The sequence below is a fragment of the Rhyacophila brunnea genome, unplaced genomic scaffold (assembly GCF_057557595.1).
Source record: "Rhyacophila brunnea isolate RB1 unplaced genomic scaffold, BYU_Rbru_1.0 scaffold_2, whole genome shotgun sequence".
In the NCBI taxonomy this organism is placed as follows: domain Eukaryota; kingdom Metazoa; phylum Arthropoda; class Insecta; order Trichoptera; family Rhyacophilidae; genus Rhyacophila; species Rhyacophila brunnea.
The window spans coordinates 18,278,218-18,296,050 of record NW_028232859.1 but is presented as its reverse complement, the minus strand read 5'-3'; the positions used below and the strand labels follow the sequence as shown (position 1 = coordinate 18,296,050).

The following is a 17,833-nucleotide window of genomic DNA, read 5'->3' as shown; positions in this document are numbered from 1 at the left end:
GTACGCGACATAGATTTTTAAATGGAAAATAGCACTTTGAAGAGATTTAGAAATTCATCAGATATTGAGGTATAATATTTATTTTTTCAATTCAATTCAATTTATTTATTTTACATATTGTGGATATTATAAATTATAAGTTTAAGATGTTCACAACATGACATGAAACAGTACCTATTGTAAAGAAGAAAGAAAAAGAAAGTAATAAAAGGGATAAAAATGAAAATATAAAAAGAGAACATAATATAAACATATAAACGCAGTGAAAATACAATTATACATCTATAGTAGTCCAAAAAAGTACACCGAGTTTGCTAAGGAGACCCTATTTTAATAATTTATAAAATAGCGTCCACCTAAACTCACCCTCACGTAAGTGGAATATATCACACCCAAAGCAATTTGATTGAACATAGTTATCGCCCTCCCAATTGGCATTAACAGTGGTAGGTTGGTTCTGAACCTTGGAAGAATAAACAACTGATGCTCCCTATTTAGTCCTACACCTATTTAAATACCTAAAACTAAACATAAACATAGTGTATACCAATTTATATACAATATGTTGTGTTTTTAGACAGAAAAAAAAACAGAGAAAGAAACACAACATGAAATCACGATTTTATGATAAATATTTATAATTCATTAGTGATAATGAATTGACGATTTTAAAAGCATGTGTGATAATACTCATTTAAATATATAATAATATTAAATTGACTACAATTATAATATTGTAGTAGGTAGGCATAACTGTGACGTTATATCAATAAAATACGAGTATGTATAATTACACAAACATAGTTGTATCAAGTAGTTAGATAAATATTTTTAGAAGAAGTTTAATTAATATTATTGAAATAATATATGCTTCATTAGTTTTAATATAAGTATCAAAAAAATATTAATTTACGATGAACAGTCTTTAAAAAAATCTTCTATTTGCAATAAGTATTTACAAATTAATAATCATGCATGATTCGCCGTGTGATATCACCGCACGTTTTTCTAGAATATTGTTTTGTTTGAACACCAAAAAAAAACTATACACTGTCACAAGTATTATTGTGTAATATAGTTATTAGGTAATATTTCGTGATCAGTTAATACGTTCTGCACATTTCAAGTCGAGTTTTGGACATTGAGTGGACGGTGGGGTGTAGCGAAACGAAATATGTGTTTATTGTACCGATTAATAGCCTGGAGAATATCATAGTTTTTTTTTTCATTTTAATATCAATAACTGGAATCAATCATTGAAAATATTTATTTTTGAGCTATAAAAATATTTTACATCATAATTTACATTAACAGTGATACAGTGATTCAAAAATAATATAGCTACAAGTACCATTGAACAAAATTCAATACGTTATTTTTAAATATTGGATTATCTTAATATATTGTCTGTAGATGTTAATTAATAAATACTAGATAACGAAATTGTTAAAATTATCTTTAGAGTGTATTTAAAAAAAACTAAACAAGCAGTAGATATTTTTAATTTAAATAACATATTTATCAGCTCTGTTTATTTTAGTAAAATTATTACCTTTTACATTTAGATTGGAGATATGCAAACATATTGATAGTTAATAATAAAGTTCATTTCAATGTCAGCTGATTAATTGTAATCATTAAGTCATTCGGTGCGTTGCCCATCAGGTGGACATTAGATATGATTAGGATGTTATTTAAATGTGGTAATTAATATTAATTAAAAGGTCCGGAGTGAATGGGAATACGATATCTGGACTTGAGAATGTTATTTTCCAAAGTGAGTATATTTTCATTCCTTTGTGGATCTGAAAAGTTACCTATTTTTACTTATTTGACTAACGACATGTATACTCTCAGATTCAGGTTTTTATAGTTACTCATACCAATGTTTGTAATTAGGCATATACCATATTTTATAATAGACTAGCTGAAGTACCCGGCTTCGCACAGGGTCGCTTCGTGGTTATATTTATCTTAGATATTTGAAAAATAATAAGAGGTAATTATTTTTTTAATATTAAAATATCTGTGTAATACAATATGGCAATATGAAAATAATTCTAATAGGAGTAAAGGTCAAACATAAGAACACTAAATTAAAATCGAATCCAAAATATGAAAACGTTATTAATGTTAATAATATGTAGTAAAAAAAATCAAAATTGGATGGAACAAACAAACAACAAACTTTGTATGTTATATAATAATAATTTAGAAACCTTCGTAGGTGTGCGTACACAACTGACAAAAGTTTCATCGCAATCGGATGAATGATATAGGAACGCATACGAATAGTAGAAGAAGATGATTTTCTAATTCAGAAATCTTTGTGGGCATGCGCACGACAACTCACCAAAGTTTCATTGCAATTGGATGAATGGTATAAGAACGAATACGAATAGAAGAAGATAGAATAGAAGAAAAAGAAGAAGAAAATGGTTGTATCAATTCAGAAACCTTTGCGGGCGTGAACACAACACTTAATCAAATTTTCATTGCAATCGGATGAATGGTATAGAAACGCATACGAATAGAAGAAGAAGAAGAAGAAGATGGTTGTACTAATTTAGAACTCTTTGCGGGCGTGCTAACAACAACTGGTCAAAATTTCATCGCAATCGGATGAATGGTATAAGAACGCATACAAATAGAAGAAGATAGAATAGAAGAAAAAGAAAATAGTTGTAACAATTCAGAAACCTTTGCGGCGTGAGCACAACACTTCACAGTGATCTAAATTTCATTGCAATCGGATGAATGGTATAGGAACGCATACGAAAAGAAGATAGAATAGAAGAAGAAGATGGTTATACTAATTCAGAAACCTTCGCGGGTGTTGGCACAATTACTGACGAAAATTTTATTGCAATCGGATGAATGGAATAGAAACGCATACGAATAGAATAAGAAGAAGAAGAAGATAGTTATACTTATTCAAAAACCATTGCGGGTGTTACCACAACAACTGACGAATGTTTCATCGCAATCGGATGAATGGTATAGGGACCATACGAATAAAAGAAGATAGAATGAAGAAGAAGAAGAAGAAGATAGTTGTACTAATTCATAAATCTTTGCGGGTGTGCATACAACCACTTACCAAAATTTCATTGCAATCGGATGAATGGTATAGGAACCATACGAATAAAAGAAAATATAATGAAGAAGAAGAAGAAGATGATGATTTTTCTAATTCAGAAACCTTCATGGGTGTGCATGCAACCACTTACCAAAATTTCATTGCAATCGGATGAATGGTATAGGAACGCATACGGGACAGACACACAGACAGACAGACAGACATTCATTTTTATATATTAGTATAGCCTATACTCTTTCCGCAAGTGCAAGCAATAAGTTTACAAAGTTTTATCGCAATCGGATGAACGGTATGGCTGCGCATTAAATACGAACAAACAAACACACAAATATTAATTTTTATATATTAGATTGGTATGCACCGAAACGATATATCATTAATATGGTTTAATGAAACTACACCCTAGTTGGTGGACACTTTATTGGATAGCATGGGGACAAGTTGACAACCATTTCACAAGATATTATCGCTTATCTCCGTTCTAGATCATGTTTTAGTGAATGTTTTAGTTAAGATATTATTATATTATCAATCTCGCAACACTCGTTCAACAAAAGTGCGATTTATTTTATATCAAGTGATAAATCAATTATCTGTCCTCAGGTGCCGATTCAACATTTTGCACAACTATTTCGAATCACTATGATCTATAATACCAACAATACATAAAATAATATTTTATATTATGTCACTACATATATTTATTTAGGTGGTATAATATATATATATGTAGAAACTTAAACTAGAGGACTGTAAAAAAGTGTGAAACTATACTTCTTATCTTACATGTTCAAATAATGAAATAGATTATAGGAATTAGATATAATAGTAATATTTAGCTTCATGTCTCCACGTACCTAATAATATAAATAAGTTGCGATATTCATTATATTTCACCAATTAATAAAAATTAATAATTTCTATTGAAACGGGATTCACTTAGTATAACTATATTTGAATTTCATTACATAGATAATAACATGAAATACAGAATAATAAAGTACACCGTTGTCTAAGTAATCATATGTTGCCTAAAAATAGTTTATACAAATATTTTGACTAGACAAATCGACAAAATTTAAAAAAAAATATAACCTTAGAGAGGTTTTCATCCAGCAACGAATTGATGTAGGTTGATGACAGTAATAACTTTTGATAATTCTTGGATTAAATTATTTTTTATTGTCTACAGCTTTTTATAATACACAACAACACGTGATTATTTTTATATTAAATTATATAACTAAATAATTAAATTATATAACTAAATAATTAAATTATATTGCGTTTTTATGATAAAAAAATTAGGACTAAATAGACAAGTTTTGTAGAAAATAACTATCATTATGTAGGTATGATGAAAGACACTTTTACTTTATTTGTACAAATATTTACTAATCAAAAAGCAAATTAAAAATGAATTAGCTAAATTCACTGAAATGTGTGTGTTTGCAAACCGGGAACTTCATTTTTGAGAGCAACGAGCAATTACTTACTTATCTGCATTAACTTTTACGAAAATATAGCTGAAATAATAGCAAACGAAGAACGTTTTGCAACAATATTTCATTTTAAACTTAATAATAAAATTATGAAAGCAATCTCAATTTCGGCAACAACTAAAGCGTGAGCCAATATCTGAAATATTTTATTCAACCAACGTTTCTTAAAATGTGAATTATTTTCCTTGTTGAAAAAAAGAATTATTGGAGAAATACAATCTATTTTCTATGCAAATCCGTATATTAAATTTAATATTTCATTTTAATTTCTTCATTCGATTTAAATGTGTCTATCGTAGTTTAGGTACGAAGAAGTTTATTTTTTTTATTTTAAACTACGGAAAGAAAGAATATGATATCTGACTCAAATATTATATATTTTTAGAAGGGCATACTCACATTACTATATCATATACACCACTCTCATAAAATGAATAGCCTTAACTCAAAATAAAACTAGTTATATTATTGACTGTAGTTTTACACTCCTTACCAAAGATATCAACCACGTATCCCTCAAAGACCAAGTGATAACGTGTCAGGTTAAAAATTGAGCTCAAATACCGGGTCTGGAAAATTCACATAGTATTTTTCAATGAGTATTTGGAGCATTTCTTGTAGAACAAAAAATCTGTTAACGGCCCACGTGCTCGTCGTAGGTCAAAATTGAGTTTTTATCGTATTTTCAAACCATGATCCTGGACACTCCTTAAACGTTGTAGATAATCTATTTATATAATTTTGAAGCCTTATTATCCTTTATAGTTATTTTAAACATTTGATGACTGTTCAAACACGCGCGTCAATATCATTTTACTCCCTACTTCAATTATAGTTTGTCAATTTATGGCTACGGCCGTATGTTGTAGCTTAACCACTGGGAAATGACAAAAGAAATGGCGTATTTCAAAAAAACACTACCTTATTCTTAGGTCAATAATTATTATAAAGCAATCATTATTCATAAGATGTTTATCACAGTTGAATGGTCAAAGATATAGCTTATCATAAGTATCTTTAGAATCATCTTCAAATGTGTTAATCTTGCCGATTTTTTGAATAATAAAATGCCTAATTCTTGTCAAATTTGGGATCACAGAGATTATCAATATAATTTTTTATCGTGAATATTTTACAAAAATTATCTCGTAATAAATTATACTAATGGTTTTATAAATGCGTTTAAAAATTAATAAATGTAAAAAATCTTACCACCACTGCACAGTTATGTACCAAAATATGACTATATTCTAAAACATTAGAGCGAGAGGTTTAAAAGAATACTATTTTATGTAACAAAAATACTTTATGCAGTCATCAAATGTTTAAAATAAATATAAAGAATAATAAGGCTTTAAAATTATATAAATAGATTATCTACAACGTTTAAGGAGTGTCCAGTATCATGGTTTGAAAATACAATAAAAACTCAATTTTGACCTTCGACGAGCATGTACCTCCTTAAGAAACCTCTTCATGAGACGGCTCAGATCTATATAGGATTGTAAAGTCAATTAAAAATAAGAACAACAAAAATTATAATAATAGTAAACACATAATTTTTAAAAACATATTGTGTTTCAAATAGGTAACTATTGATAATGTATTCATAAGCAGATGAAACGTCTATTTTACAGGTTTTGTCGCGTATCTAAAAATAATATGTGAGGACAGACTTAATTAGAAATTCTCTTATTCATTTATAACATTGTTATAATTAAAATGAGTAAGTCAAAAAACAAAAGGTCTTCTCTCAATCACGTACACATTGAGATAATATGCATATAAAAATAATGACGCACATTTGAGGGGTTTTTAAGCACCTACACAATTTATTAAGTTTTTATATTATATTAAATGAACGTACTAAGTTCCTTTATCAAAATTGTTTAAATTAAAAATAATATTGTTTATAAATCTTATTTCAACAGTTCAAAAAGTGGATTTCAAAAATGGAAATAAGATTTTTTGCTTCTTACCTACTTAAATAAACTTACATCAATTTGTACAATTTCAAACTTACAAGTTTCAATAAACCGATACAAAAATTACTAATAGTACCCACTTACGTATATTGAATTATTCGAGTAGCTACGTATTCCAAAAAATATCGTTGATTCGCCGCATGCGAAACTTTCTCTGCCGGCCTTGCCTTATGTTGCAAGCGTGCGCATTCCGAAATTGCACTTATTAATGTGGAATATTTATGATTTTTTTTCCAAATAATGACAACACTAGACTAATTAGAATTCGTTCCATATTCAATCGACTCGAATCGCTACGCATCGAAAATTTATTGCGTTTCTAACGATGTCCGTTTTACATTGAAATGCGGAATTTTAAATTGGAATAATCACGCATCTGTTTTTATAATACGTAAACACAATTTAAAAACACTCCACTCTACATGAATAATTGCTGAATTTGTTAACAATGATGATTTAATTCACGGTTTTGCATATTTTATTAATTTAATATGTCCTGATGACTATTTTAAGATGTTTTAAGACTCATAACTACCATCGATTGTATAAAATCTGCAATATTTGGTACATAATGATTTTTGCAAAAAGACGTGTAAATTACTCCAAATCATAATGAAAGTAAATGCTAGCAACGGCAAAAGTAGAAAGAGCTTCTTTTTGCATCTCAACATACGTGACTTAATGCACAACGCGTTTGTTTTCCAATACTATTAACTTTGTTGTTAACTGAAATTCGGTCATCGACCGTTGGTATACCGATAGACGGTACCAATAGAAGTCATAATTAAAATATAACTCATTTGTATATTATATAAAGTTTCACTATCTTTAATTTGATATATGTATAACACAATGCTTTTGCTGTATATACATGACAGATATATTTATTATAATTAATTTATAGATAACAAACTTGTGAATGCAAGTAAGTTTAAATCAAAATATGTTAACTTTCACATAACTGAATTTCTGTTGGAATGATCTTGATGCATTTTAAATCGTATCATCTGCTCGTACCCATGTCACGTTTGCACGTGTCGTGATTTCTTTCCTTAAATACATTTCAAAATTTATTCGCTATTAGATGTATGTATACATAGCATTTGTAGTTTTCATTTATATTAGCACGATTTTATATGAGTGCCTCTAAATAACAGGAAAACTAAAAAGGCAATATATTTCGAAATAGATTATATTTATATGCGTCATTTTCTATGGTGAGGTAGTTAGTTGGAGCAATTGTCCCTGAAGTCGTGAGAATGGAGTCGAATCCTGATTCTGTAGAAAATTACATATTGCTTTTCCAGTACGTCTGTAATTCAAATGAAAAACTCAATAGATTGGCAATGGCTTCGAACCATTTTTCATATTAAGTCAAGTTAAAAAAAGCTCATCTCTTTTATATAATGTACTTACGATAAAAATGGTAATTTAATTATTTTTATATATAAGTAGGTATTGTTTTTCCAATTATTTATTTTATCAATATGCCATTTTATAGAAAAAAAACATGTTTAAATATATTTTTAATCGCTTATTTTGTTAACTCTGATTTAAGAAAGGTATGAAATGTGAAAACCGTTAAATGTCAAACGCCTGTAATTTAGATTGAAACAAATATAATATTTGTACTATTTACAAAACATCCTTACTTGAACGAATCAATGATTATTAGAACATGAAATTCATAGTCAAAAATTATATAACATGCGTAGGAAGATTGTGAATTTTATTTTACCAATACCAACATTAAAATAATGGTTACATTATTTGTTTGAACACAATGTTAATGCTTGCTAAATTATAAAATATCTTGTTCTGATTGAAATGAAGATAATATGCACTTATTTTCATTATGTTGAGTTGTTCAGTCTCTCATACAAATCGTGTCTCAACCGAAAATAAAAGTTGCCCGCAGGTGTTTTTACACTTCAACTTCTCAGCCGAAGAAAGTAAAATGTTTCCGTATTCACTATGGCAATATTTTTTAGGTCACAAATATTACTTCTATGTTCAAAACGTATCATTTAGTAGTTATTTAAACCAGCGCATATTTTATTACACTCATTAAGAATCGTAATTTCAAATAAATATAATATTCAACTACCACTGCAATGGTAGGAAATATATTACATGGATAAGTATGAATATAACTTAATACGTTAGTATTCAAAACTTTCAACAAATTGGAATCCTGCAATTCATTACAATTCATTCAATAAAATTTCATATAATTATTAATATCATTATATTTATAAAATATAAATTACCTGTTTATCGGTTTTTATAATACTAAGCTTGTAAATTATAATACTTACAAATTACTTGTTTATCGGTTTTTATAATACTTAGCTTGTAAATAATAAATCATATTAATATTGTATGTTATTGAATACAAATTTATATAATATGTAATATATTATAACTGTAACTTCGGTCAACTAACTAACTAACTCAAAAACTAATAATCTTCCTAAGAAAAATTTGAAGTTTTAACTAACCCGTGTAAGCCGAGGATAGAAACTGCATTGGTAAATTATATAAAATTAACTTCCAAATACGATTATTGTATTAATTATTAATAATTTGAATTAATTATATAAAAGAAAGAACTCCGAAAACTCCAAGCTAAACTAAAACTGTAAACTTATCGTCAAATTACTAACTTTCAGTTGTATAAAAGATAACTGCATTTAAAACTATTTGGTAAAAATTAAATAATAATACATATTATATTACCTAGTTTCCTTAAAAAAAGTAGGTACTGAAATATCATTTTGCTAATAGATATCAATTAAAAACAGTATTATTACAGAATTTATTACGAATATCTCTATTTATCTAAATTATGTATTTGCAATTATATTTTTGATTTTATTTAATTGATTGATTATCATTCATTGTCAAAAGTTTTTTTATTAACAAAGATTTATAATTAACTTATTTTTGTATGTAACTGAGGAAAATTTATTATTTTAAATACCATTATACTATTAGTATATTATTTTTTATATTGTTTCATATCTGCATACATAATAATATATACATATTATACTTTCTCTGGCTCTAGATTTTAATTTGAATACAGTATGAGATAATTAACAAAAAAGGTGTTCTGAAGACCATTAGCTTTATTTCTAGTTTCGTTTGTACATATTATGTTTTAAAAAAAATCTCTCACAGCTTCAATTACAGTTGTTATTACCGGTGCGAATAATAATTGCAAAATATTATATCAGAGCAAGTATCCCATTCTTGCCAGCGGGAAAAATGTAAATGCCCAACACCGAGTGGTAAAAGTATTTTCACTTTTATAATTAAAATCAGACATGTATGTACATACGATTATTATTATTGAGCTACTGCCTGTGTAAACTTATAAACAATTCACTGGTTTTCAATGTGTGTGTACTCATTAAATCATAGATATACGAATACGAAAATTATACACCATAAATAAATTGGTCAAGAGAAAAAAATCAAATCGATAATATTATTACTTTACATAAGACGTCCTTTAGAACTGGTTTGAATTAGTAAACTAGTTTTTATATTTGTTTATCATAGTATTCTGAAACTGCAGTTTTGTTTCTATGCCGATAGTATACTGTAACAAATCCGTCATATCCTGTTATTGATTCGCTTAAAGTAATTATTTATTACACTATTTTGATAACACAATAATTATTATATTTCCTATTTAATTTTTTTGAAGATAGTAATCTATCTTTTGTGTTGCACTACTTCATATGATTTTTTTTAAATACAACTATTTTATATAAGTAGATACCGAGAAAGATCATTTTAAATAGGTATCCTAAAAGTTAAACTTCGATGCTTGAAATAAATAAAAAAATATCTGAATTATGTAAGGCGAAGTACAATGTTACTATAATGTGTTGCTATGGACTAGGGACATCTAGCAATAAAATACAAAGTATGCAATTTAATACAATTTATATATAATATATTTGAACGTATTTTTATTATTGAATATATACATAGCGGCTCTCGTTATGCAGTGCGTAAATGCACTGGGCTTTCATCCATCATAATGATTTTCTCGAAGCCTGTGTATTTGTGATTTTTTCACTTATATTATCAAAATACACTAACGTCGGTTGGCCTCTAGGCCTGTTGTAGTGTTAAAAAGGATATAAAAGTTTTAAAAATAAAAATAAATATTTGTTAAATTTAAAGTTATTATAAATAAAACATTATGTATATAATTTGGGGTTATTTTAAGGTCTCCTATTAATATTATAAAATATTTTATTATATATATTGTCATTAAAATATAGTTTAATATGTTTTTTTGAAGATGTTAAAAAATTGAATAATTAAAAAAAAATATTTTTTTTAAATGCTATATAAAATGACTTCACTGATAAATTAAAATACTATAATTACATGTAAATTATATTATATTGAATTTCATGATTCGTAATCTGTTATTTGATATCGTCAGTAACATTTATACTTCATCTTAATAATGGTTTACGTTAATGAAAAGTTAGTATTTTAATTTAAAAACCAATGTGAAAGTAATGAAAGTATACCATGTTGTAACAAATAAAATCTACTCAAAAGCCCGCCAAGAAACAGTCTTCCCACCTTTAATAGCCGCTAATATGAAACACTCATAAAAATGATATCATAACTGTTTCTAGTGTTTCTCTCCTCTTTTATTAAAACTACAAATGCCTCATTTTGGTCTACCGAGATTAATAGGCGTACGCGAGAAGCTCATTTACACTTGTATACTAACGCTTGCAACACCCGCCACTTTCCACTGATTATAGTGTAAACGATGATAGGAGAAAAAATCCACACCTTAATTTTAAACATGGATCTGATTTGAGAACCGATAATAAATAATGGAATATTGTAATAGGGACTAGGATTATAAAGTATAATATTACACGATATTTAAAATGCCTGATACTGGGTAGAACTCTCATGTTTTACTTCACTCAATATAATAGGTTTGCTAAATCAAATATATTTTTCACATAAAAATCTAATAAAAACGGTTTTATTAATAATTAAAAAGTTTTCCTGCCAATACAATATGAAAATTTGAGAAAAGATCCAGATAATAATATTATATCTGTACTTATAATGCAATTATTGTGCATTTTATCAAAATAAATAACACTAAAATAAATCAAAAGTGTTTTTTAATTGTATTTAAAACAGTATTAATTATAATTCATATTATAATATTACATAGGTAAGTAGGGTGTGAAAATCTTATCCAATAAATTGAAAATATGTATTCCTAAATTTATTAATCGATATTCGAGTTCATTCAACTTCTGTTGTAAATCATTGCCACCAAGAAGTGTGAGTTTGTCATACGGTAGATATTCAAGTCATTCAATTATTATAAGATTGATGACCCTGATCTAAAAAAAATACGTACAAATTATTTTGTATCCGGAAGAATTCAGAACAAAATGTCGTATTATTATTGCATATAGTATTATTATTACATTAGTCGGAAGTATTTTATAGTTTCAACTCAAGTTTGTCAACTTTTCCCTAGCTAAAAAATATGCAAAATGTAAATTATTGCTCATTGAACATTAACAAAATATTTCAGCCTCAGATTTTTTTAGTAGACAGGTGTATAATTACAGTGTACTTACACCAATTTCGTATTTTTTAAATTTAATTATACACCACAATATTGTCATCTTATATTTGAAGGGCAAAGGTGAATGTAACGTTTGCCTCAATTTATGAACACACATCATATTGGGTATCCAGTTGGTGTAATGTTTAACCAGAAGTCTTTAACGATGATTATTCATTTAATTAAGGTTAAATTTATCTTAACACATACTGTTTTCAACATTATTTAGGCTGCTAATAATAATACACTGCAATGGTGTAATATAAAAACTAATTTACATATTTAGGCAGACAAACCACCAACTCACATTACATGTAAAAATAATGTATAATACACTAACTAACCATTTAGTCATTTTTGGCGACCACCTAAGAAATTTGTGAATTTCTAAAATTCTTAGTTATGTATTATCTTTTATAACTTCTATTTTTTTGACTAATACGTCACATAAGCTATCTGAAGAACTAAAAACCTCTCGCTCTTTCACGTACGCCTTTTTATACTACTCTGAGTATAGAAGTTATACTACAATTGTCTCAATTTAAGAATATTGATTTAACATATTATGTATTTACATACTTTTGAAAAAAATGTGGATTGATAGTTTTTTTGTATACGTTTTTCGGCATTTTATTATCAGTAAATAAACTATTCATTTTTCATTCATTAATCTAGATATAAATAAAAATTATTCCTTCTTATTATAACAATAAAAATTCAAATTCAACAAAATATTCTAAAAACACCAAAATCCAAGGACTTGAAAAAAAAATCTCGTAAAAATGAACCTAAGCGTATGAGTGTAAATCTGAAAAATTTACTAATTTATTGTAATGCATGAACTCTAAAGAGTCAGAAAACCATTTATTATTTATTGCATACAAAAATAGAACTTATATGAAAAACTGAAACTTTCTTCAACAATTTTTATAGGAAAACTACAGAAGGCTTGTCTGTCAAGATTTTCAACATCTTTACTAGAACTCAAAATTTGAAAATAAAGTATGTGTTATCTATATCTAATGAGGGTTAATTTTTTGTTTAGATGCTTGATATTTTTATCAACACATTATTCAATTATTCTTCTTATGTCTTAGTCACTTAAATACCAGTTTTTAATTATTTATCTTTTTTCTTAATGTTTCATAGTGACATGTTACTAGCCCGAGGCTCTGGAAGCCGGATACAAACGACTTGGCGTTCCCAATGACCTATCAGACTATATTTTAATGATAGAGACACACACCTGTCGCTGTCATACGATTGCCTAGTACTACCTTCTTGACACTTACTTGGTCGTAATAACCGATATACGACTCTGTCTGGCGATAATCGCACCACGTAGTACCGTACTCAAAGGGTTGAATTAAATTTTATAACTAAGATAAATACACCTTTTTAAGTTTAATGTAATAATATTTAGAAAAAAAATCCATGCCTGTATAATACTTTGAAAAAAAATATGCAGTCAATTATGTTAGTAAAGATGTTCTTTCAATTGAAATAGTATTAAATATAATATACGATGAAACTACACTCAAGTTACAGTAAAAGGGGAGTTTTTCTACAAATAATGTTCGTTTGTAGTATTTTTAGGTTAACTGACTAACTAACACTCATAAAGTAACAAATATCCATATCTTTGCTGACGGAATATATTAATTATATTTCAGTAGTTCTATTTTACAACTTTTTTTAAAGTATTAATGCATATCGCGGAATATTTAAAAATTATAAGATATTCAATAACATTCCGACTACAAATATCTCTCTCGACCAGTATTATGAATAAATTCAATGATCTGTTTAAATTCAGCTTACATTTAAAAATAAACCTTATTTTCATAATATATACGCAAATCATTCGGCAATGGCTTCTTGGGTACCGCAAAGACAATTTCCACTTGTATTGATGTTTCTTGGTTGTATTGAAATAAGCATTGCAGTAAAAATGATACCAATACATCTACTAATCACCGATGGTGTCATTGGATAATCATTTACGTATACATGCATCTTATAATTATTAGTAGTAACGATTATTATCAGAGTATAGTATATTCTTTCAAAAATCAAAAAATACTGTTTTTATATTTCTTTACTACTATATTTTAGAACCAAATAATAACAATCTTACTGACAGACTTGTACTGTTTTCAAAAATTTATCTCCTACATAAAAGTTTTTCATAATACAGTATTTTTAAAGATAACAAAAATACTGTAATCCGGCTCTATAAGTAAAATTGTTACGATTCCGCTATTATGTGTATAAAACAGATGCAGTATAATATAGTATTCTATCTGCAATCTCTCTATATTAACTCTGTCTGTATGCCAAACGGCCTCTATACTTTCTAAACGACCAGTTAACGAGTTATTCAAGCCGCTTGTCGCCTTAACCACAAGGCTTCTACAAGACTGTTTTTTTAGCAAACAACCATGATTTTTTATGTAGTTTTTGTCAATTTTGATAGCCTGGACACGTTTGAATGTTATTTTAAAATATAATTAAAATACTATTTTTTGAAATAATAAGATTATTCAAATTTATGTTAATATTTTAAACAGATACCAATTTTTCTATTGAAATTATGGAATAATGCAATAGATTTCACACGATAGAGTAAATTTTCAAGGTTTCTTTTATTTATGGTCTTTGATCGATAAATCAAATATTGATATTTTGTTTAAAATAGTTTAAAAATTTAATTTCTTCCTGTCAACCAAAAATCAAAATGCAATAAATTTTACAAAACTAATAATAAAATACTAATAATATTTCAAAAGTTTGCATTGACTAAACGAAAGACCTTATTAGACTTGTTAAACTATATATATCTATGTAATATCTAAATAACCAATTTTATTTATCACAAAATACATTAATATATAGGTACAATAATATAATATATATATTTTAATCAATAAGAATCATATGAAAAGTTGGCATGTGTATATATTTAGGCCCTAACATCGAGTGATATTTTAAAAAAATAGGACATTGTAATAACAAATTCATTCGTTTTATAAATAAATTAGATATGTAATGATAAGAACGATCCTTAAAAAAATTGTAATCATATTTTATATTTAATTTTATGGTCGGTGTTCATTTACCGACTACATATTATTTTATACATATTACGATTTAATTAAGTGTTTTGTCATAGTTTGGGAAGCGCAGTAATCTATCATCTATGTATTGATTCTAGACACACTTCTGCGCTGTAATTAATACTACACAGGACTATTTTTATAATTATTAGCATAATTTGTAATAGCTTCAGTTCTGGTATTGCATACTTAATCCACTCTCTAGTGCATAAAAAACGTATATACACATATTATGGAAACAAGTACCTACTGTTTATTTATTTAAAAATATACGTTATGAATAGTGATAACAAAGTATGTATGTTGTAAGAACTAGATAATATATATTTTTTAATAATGATCAGATTTTATAGCATTAATATTATTCATATTGTTCCATTTTTGTATAGTCTTTTCAAGAAAATTATATTAACTATACATTTTTTTACAAAAATAATTTTACCAGTTTAAAAATACAAGGCATTGAAATGTAAAATATACAACATATTTTCAATTATTCACAAAACAAATTATATAGTATTCTTATGATATTATCGTATACATGAAATATTATTTCATTTACTTATTAGTAAATTTCTAAAATATTTCTTCATATTTCAAATAATTTTAAAAAAATACCGATTATTTATTACACAAGGTCAAAATATGTTAAGAAATATATGAAAATAAGTATTAATTGAAATAGTTTTAATTTTTTTTATATTATCATAAATACCAGGTAAATTAGTTACTAAGTGCGTATGGTAATAATATGAGAATAATTGTGGCTTGTAGTTATGTGGCTGAATGGCGCGTGATTTGTATGTTGAAAAGATTTAAAATGTTAAGTTTTGCAAATAAAGCTGACAACACTGTGAGATTTTAAATTGTCTGCAACAATGAAGTCTAACTATTATAATGTGTGATATGTACCCACTGGGAATTCAGTGGCCATTGCAACATATTGCCATTGTGAGACTTGAGAAATAGCAGAGATTAACAAAGAGAAAATTATTATGAAAAGCACAAGTATAGAAAGTTTCCAAACAATTTACATTTTATCGATAAAAATATTTACCTCATCGTTATAATGCTGATTAAAATTGTAAACAAAAATAAATGGTCAGTTTTATTTTACATACTATTATTTACTTTACATACTTGGTGGGTAACTACCAAATTGAAACGTTATCTATTGTAATGTACTTTCGATTATCAAGGACAATTATTATTTCTGGTTTTATAAATACGTTAAGAAAAATTTTAATAATAATTATGGTTAGTTAAAAAACACAAAATTAAAAATAGAATGTATTATTAAAATATATAATAAAAATGATCAATTATTACAAAATTATTTTAAAAATATCTGCGATAAAAAAACTAAATTAAATTTCTTACCGATAATTGAAATCTGAGAAATGTATTCCCCTCCTGTATATCCTTTATTGATTCCTGGTTGTATCACTTTGATAATAAACTGTTAAACCGATGAATGAAATTCTCGCTAGAAAATCACGTACTTTGCCTAAAAATTAAAAATACTATTTGATATTTACCACGAGAGTATATATTTTTTTTATTCAATGCCACTACACCCACGCGCTTTATTACAGATGCAAATAAAGTCCGCAACACGAATCTGGCTTCACTTACCAAAAACAAAAATTTATTACACCCACTGCAATTGAAAACTAAAATAATACTGCAGTAATTAATTAAAGAGGAAGTGAATTATGGATTACTTTGATTTTCACTTGTTTACTGTGTAACGGAAAAGCGATTTTCCGAGCGGCGCCGGATGTAAAATTATATTGAAAACCGGATACGTGATGTCGGCCTGACGATGTTACTAAAAGGCGTCGGTAAGGTTCGCGACACTGTGCGATTGTATGACCTCTTGTCGGTTGATACGAGGCGCGCGATTGCCTTCAGAAGGTTGCACTGCGGCGGCGTGGAACAGCCTCCTCCGTCGACTGTCAAGTGAGCACTGGCGGTCTTCAAGAACGGGCGCCGCGCCGTGACTCCCCGCTTCGACGCCTCCAGCAATGTACTTTACGTTTTCTTAGGCGGTTTTGCTTGTCAATAGTTCAGCGTCATATCGGATGCGTGTGATGATCGCTTACCATTATCAAGATATCATATCGATTACATGTGGTAATTTAGGAAAACCATCGATGAAGCATGCCACGTAATGGGAAGTAAAGAACCTTAAGTGTGATTTTATGCATTAATAATTTCTCTCGTTACGGAAATACAGTATTTCTTATCGAAGTGAAAATTGATGTTTAGATAATCGTACTTCATTAAAATACCAATGTTTGATATTTGGTGAAAATAGATTTCTTATATCATACTATATTTTAAGGATATAGAAGCACGATTGAAAGATTTATTTAATAATTCAATCATATTGTGTTAATTAAATATTGAATTTGTATTATATTTACAATGAATGTTTAAACTTAAAAACCTTCATAAAGCTGATGATATCAAATGAGACCAAGATATAC

At 27.3% G+C, this 17,833-nt stretch overlaps 1 protein-coding gene across 4 annotated transcripts in view; it reads right to left on the bottom strand.

The window, feature by feature from the left end:
* The window catches only part of exp (expansion), a 214,384-nt gene extending 197,072 nt beyond the window's left edge, over positions 1 to 17,312 (bottom strand). For 2 of the 4 annotated variants that reach the window (XM_085947196.1, XM_085947195.1), the window contains exon 1: positions 16,722 to 17,312. The gene's annotated coding sequence lies outside the window, so the exon portion shown is untranslated. The remainder of the gene's footprint in view (positions 1 to 16,721) is intronic. The other 2 variants (XM_085947193.1, XM_085947194.1) reach the window with 2 other exon arrangements.
* Positions 17,313 to 17,833: the final 521 nt, after the last annotated feature.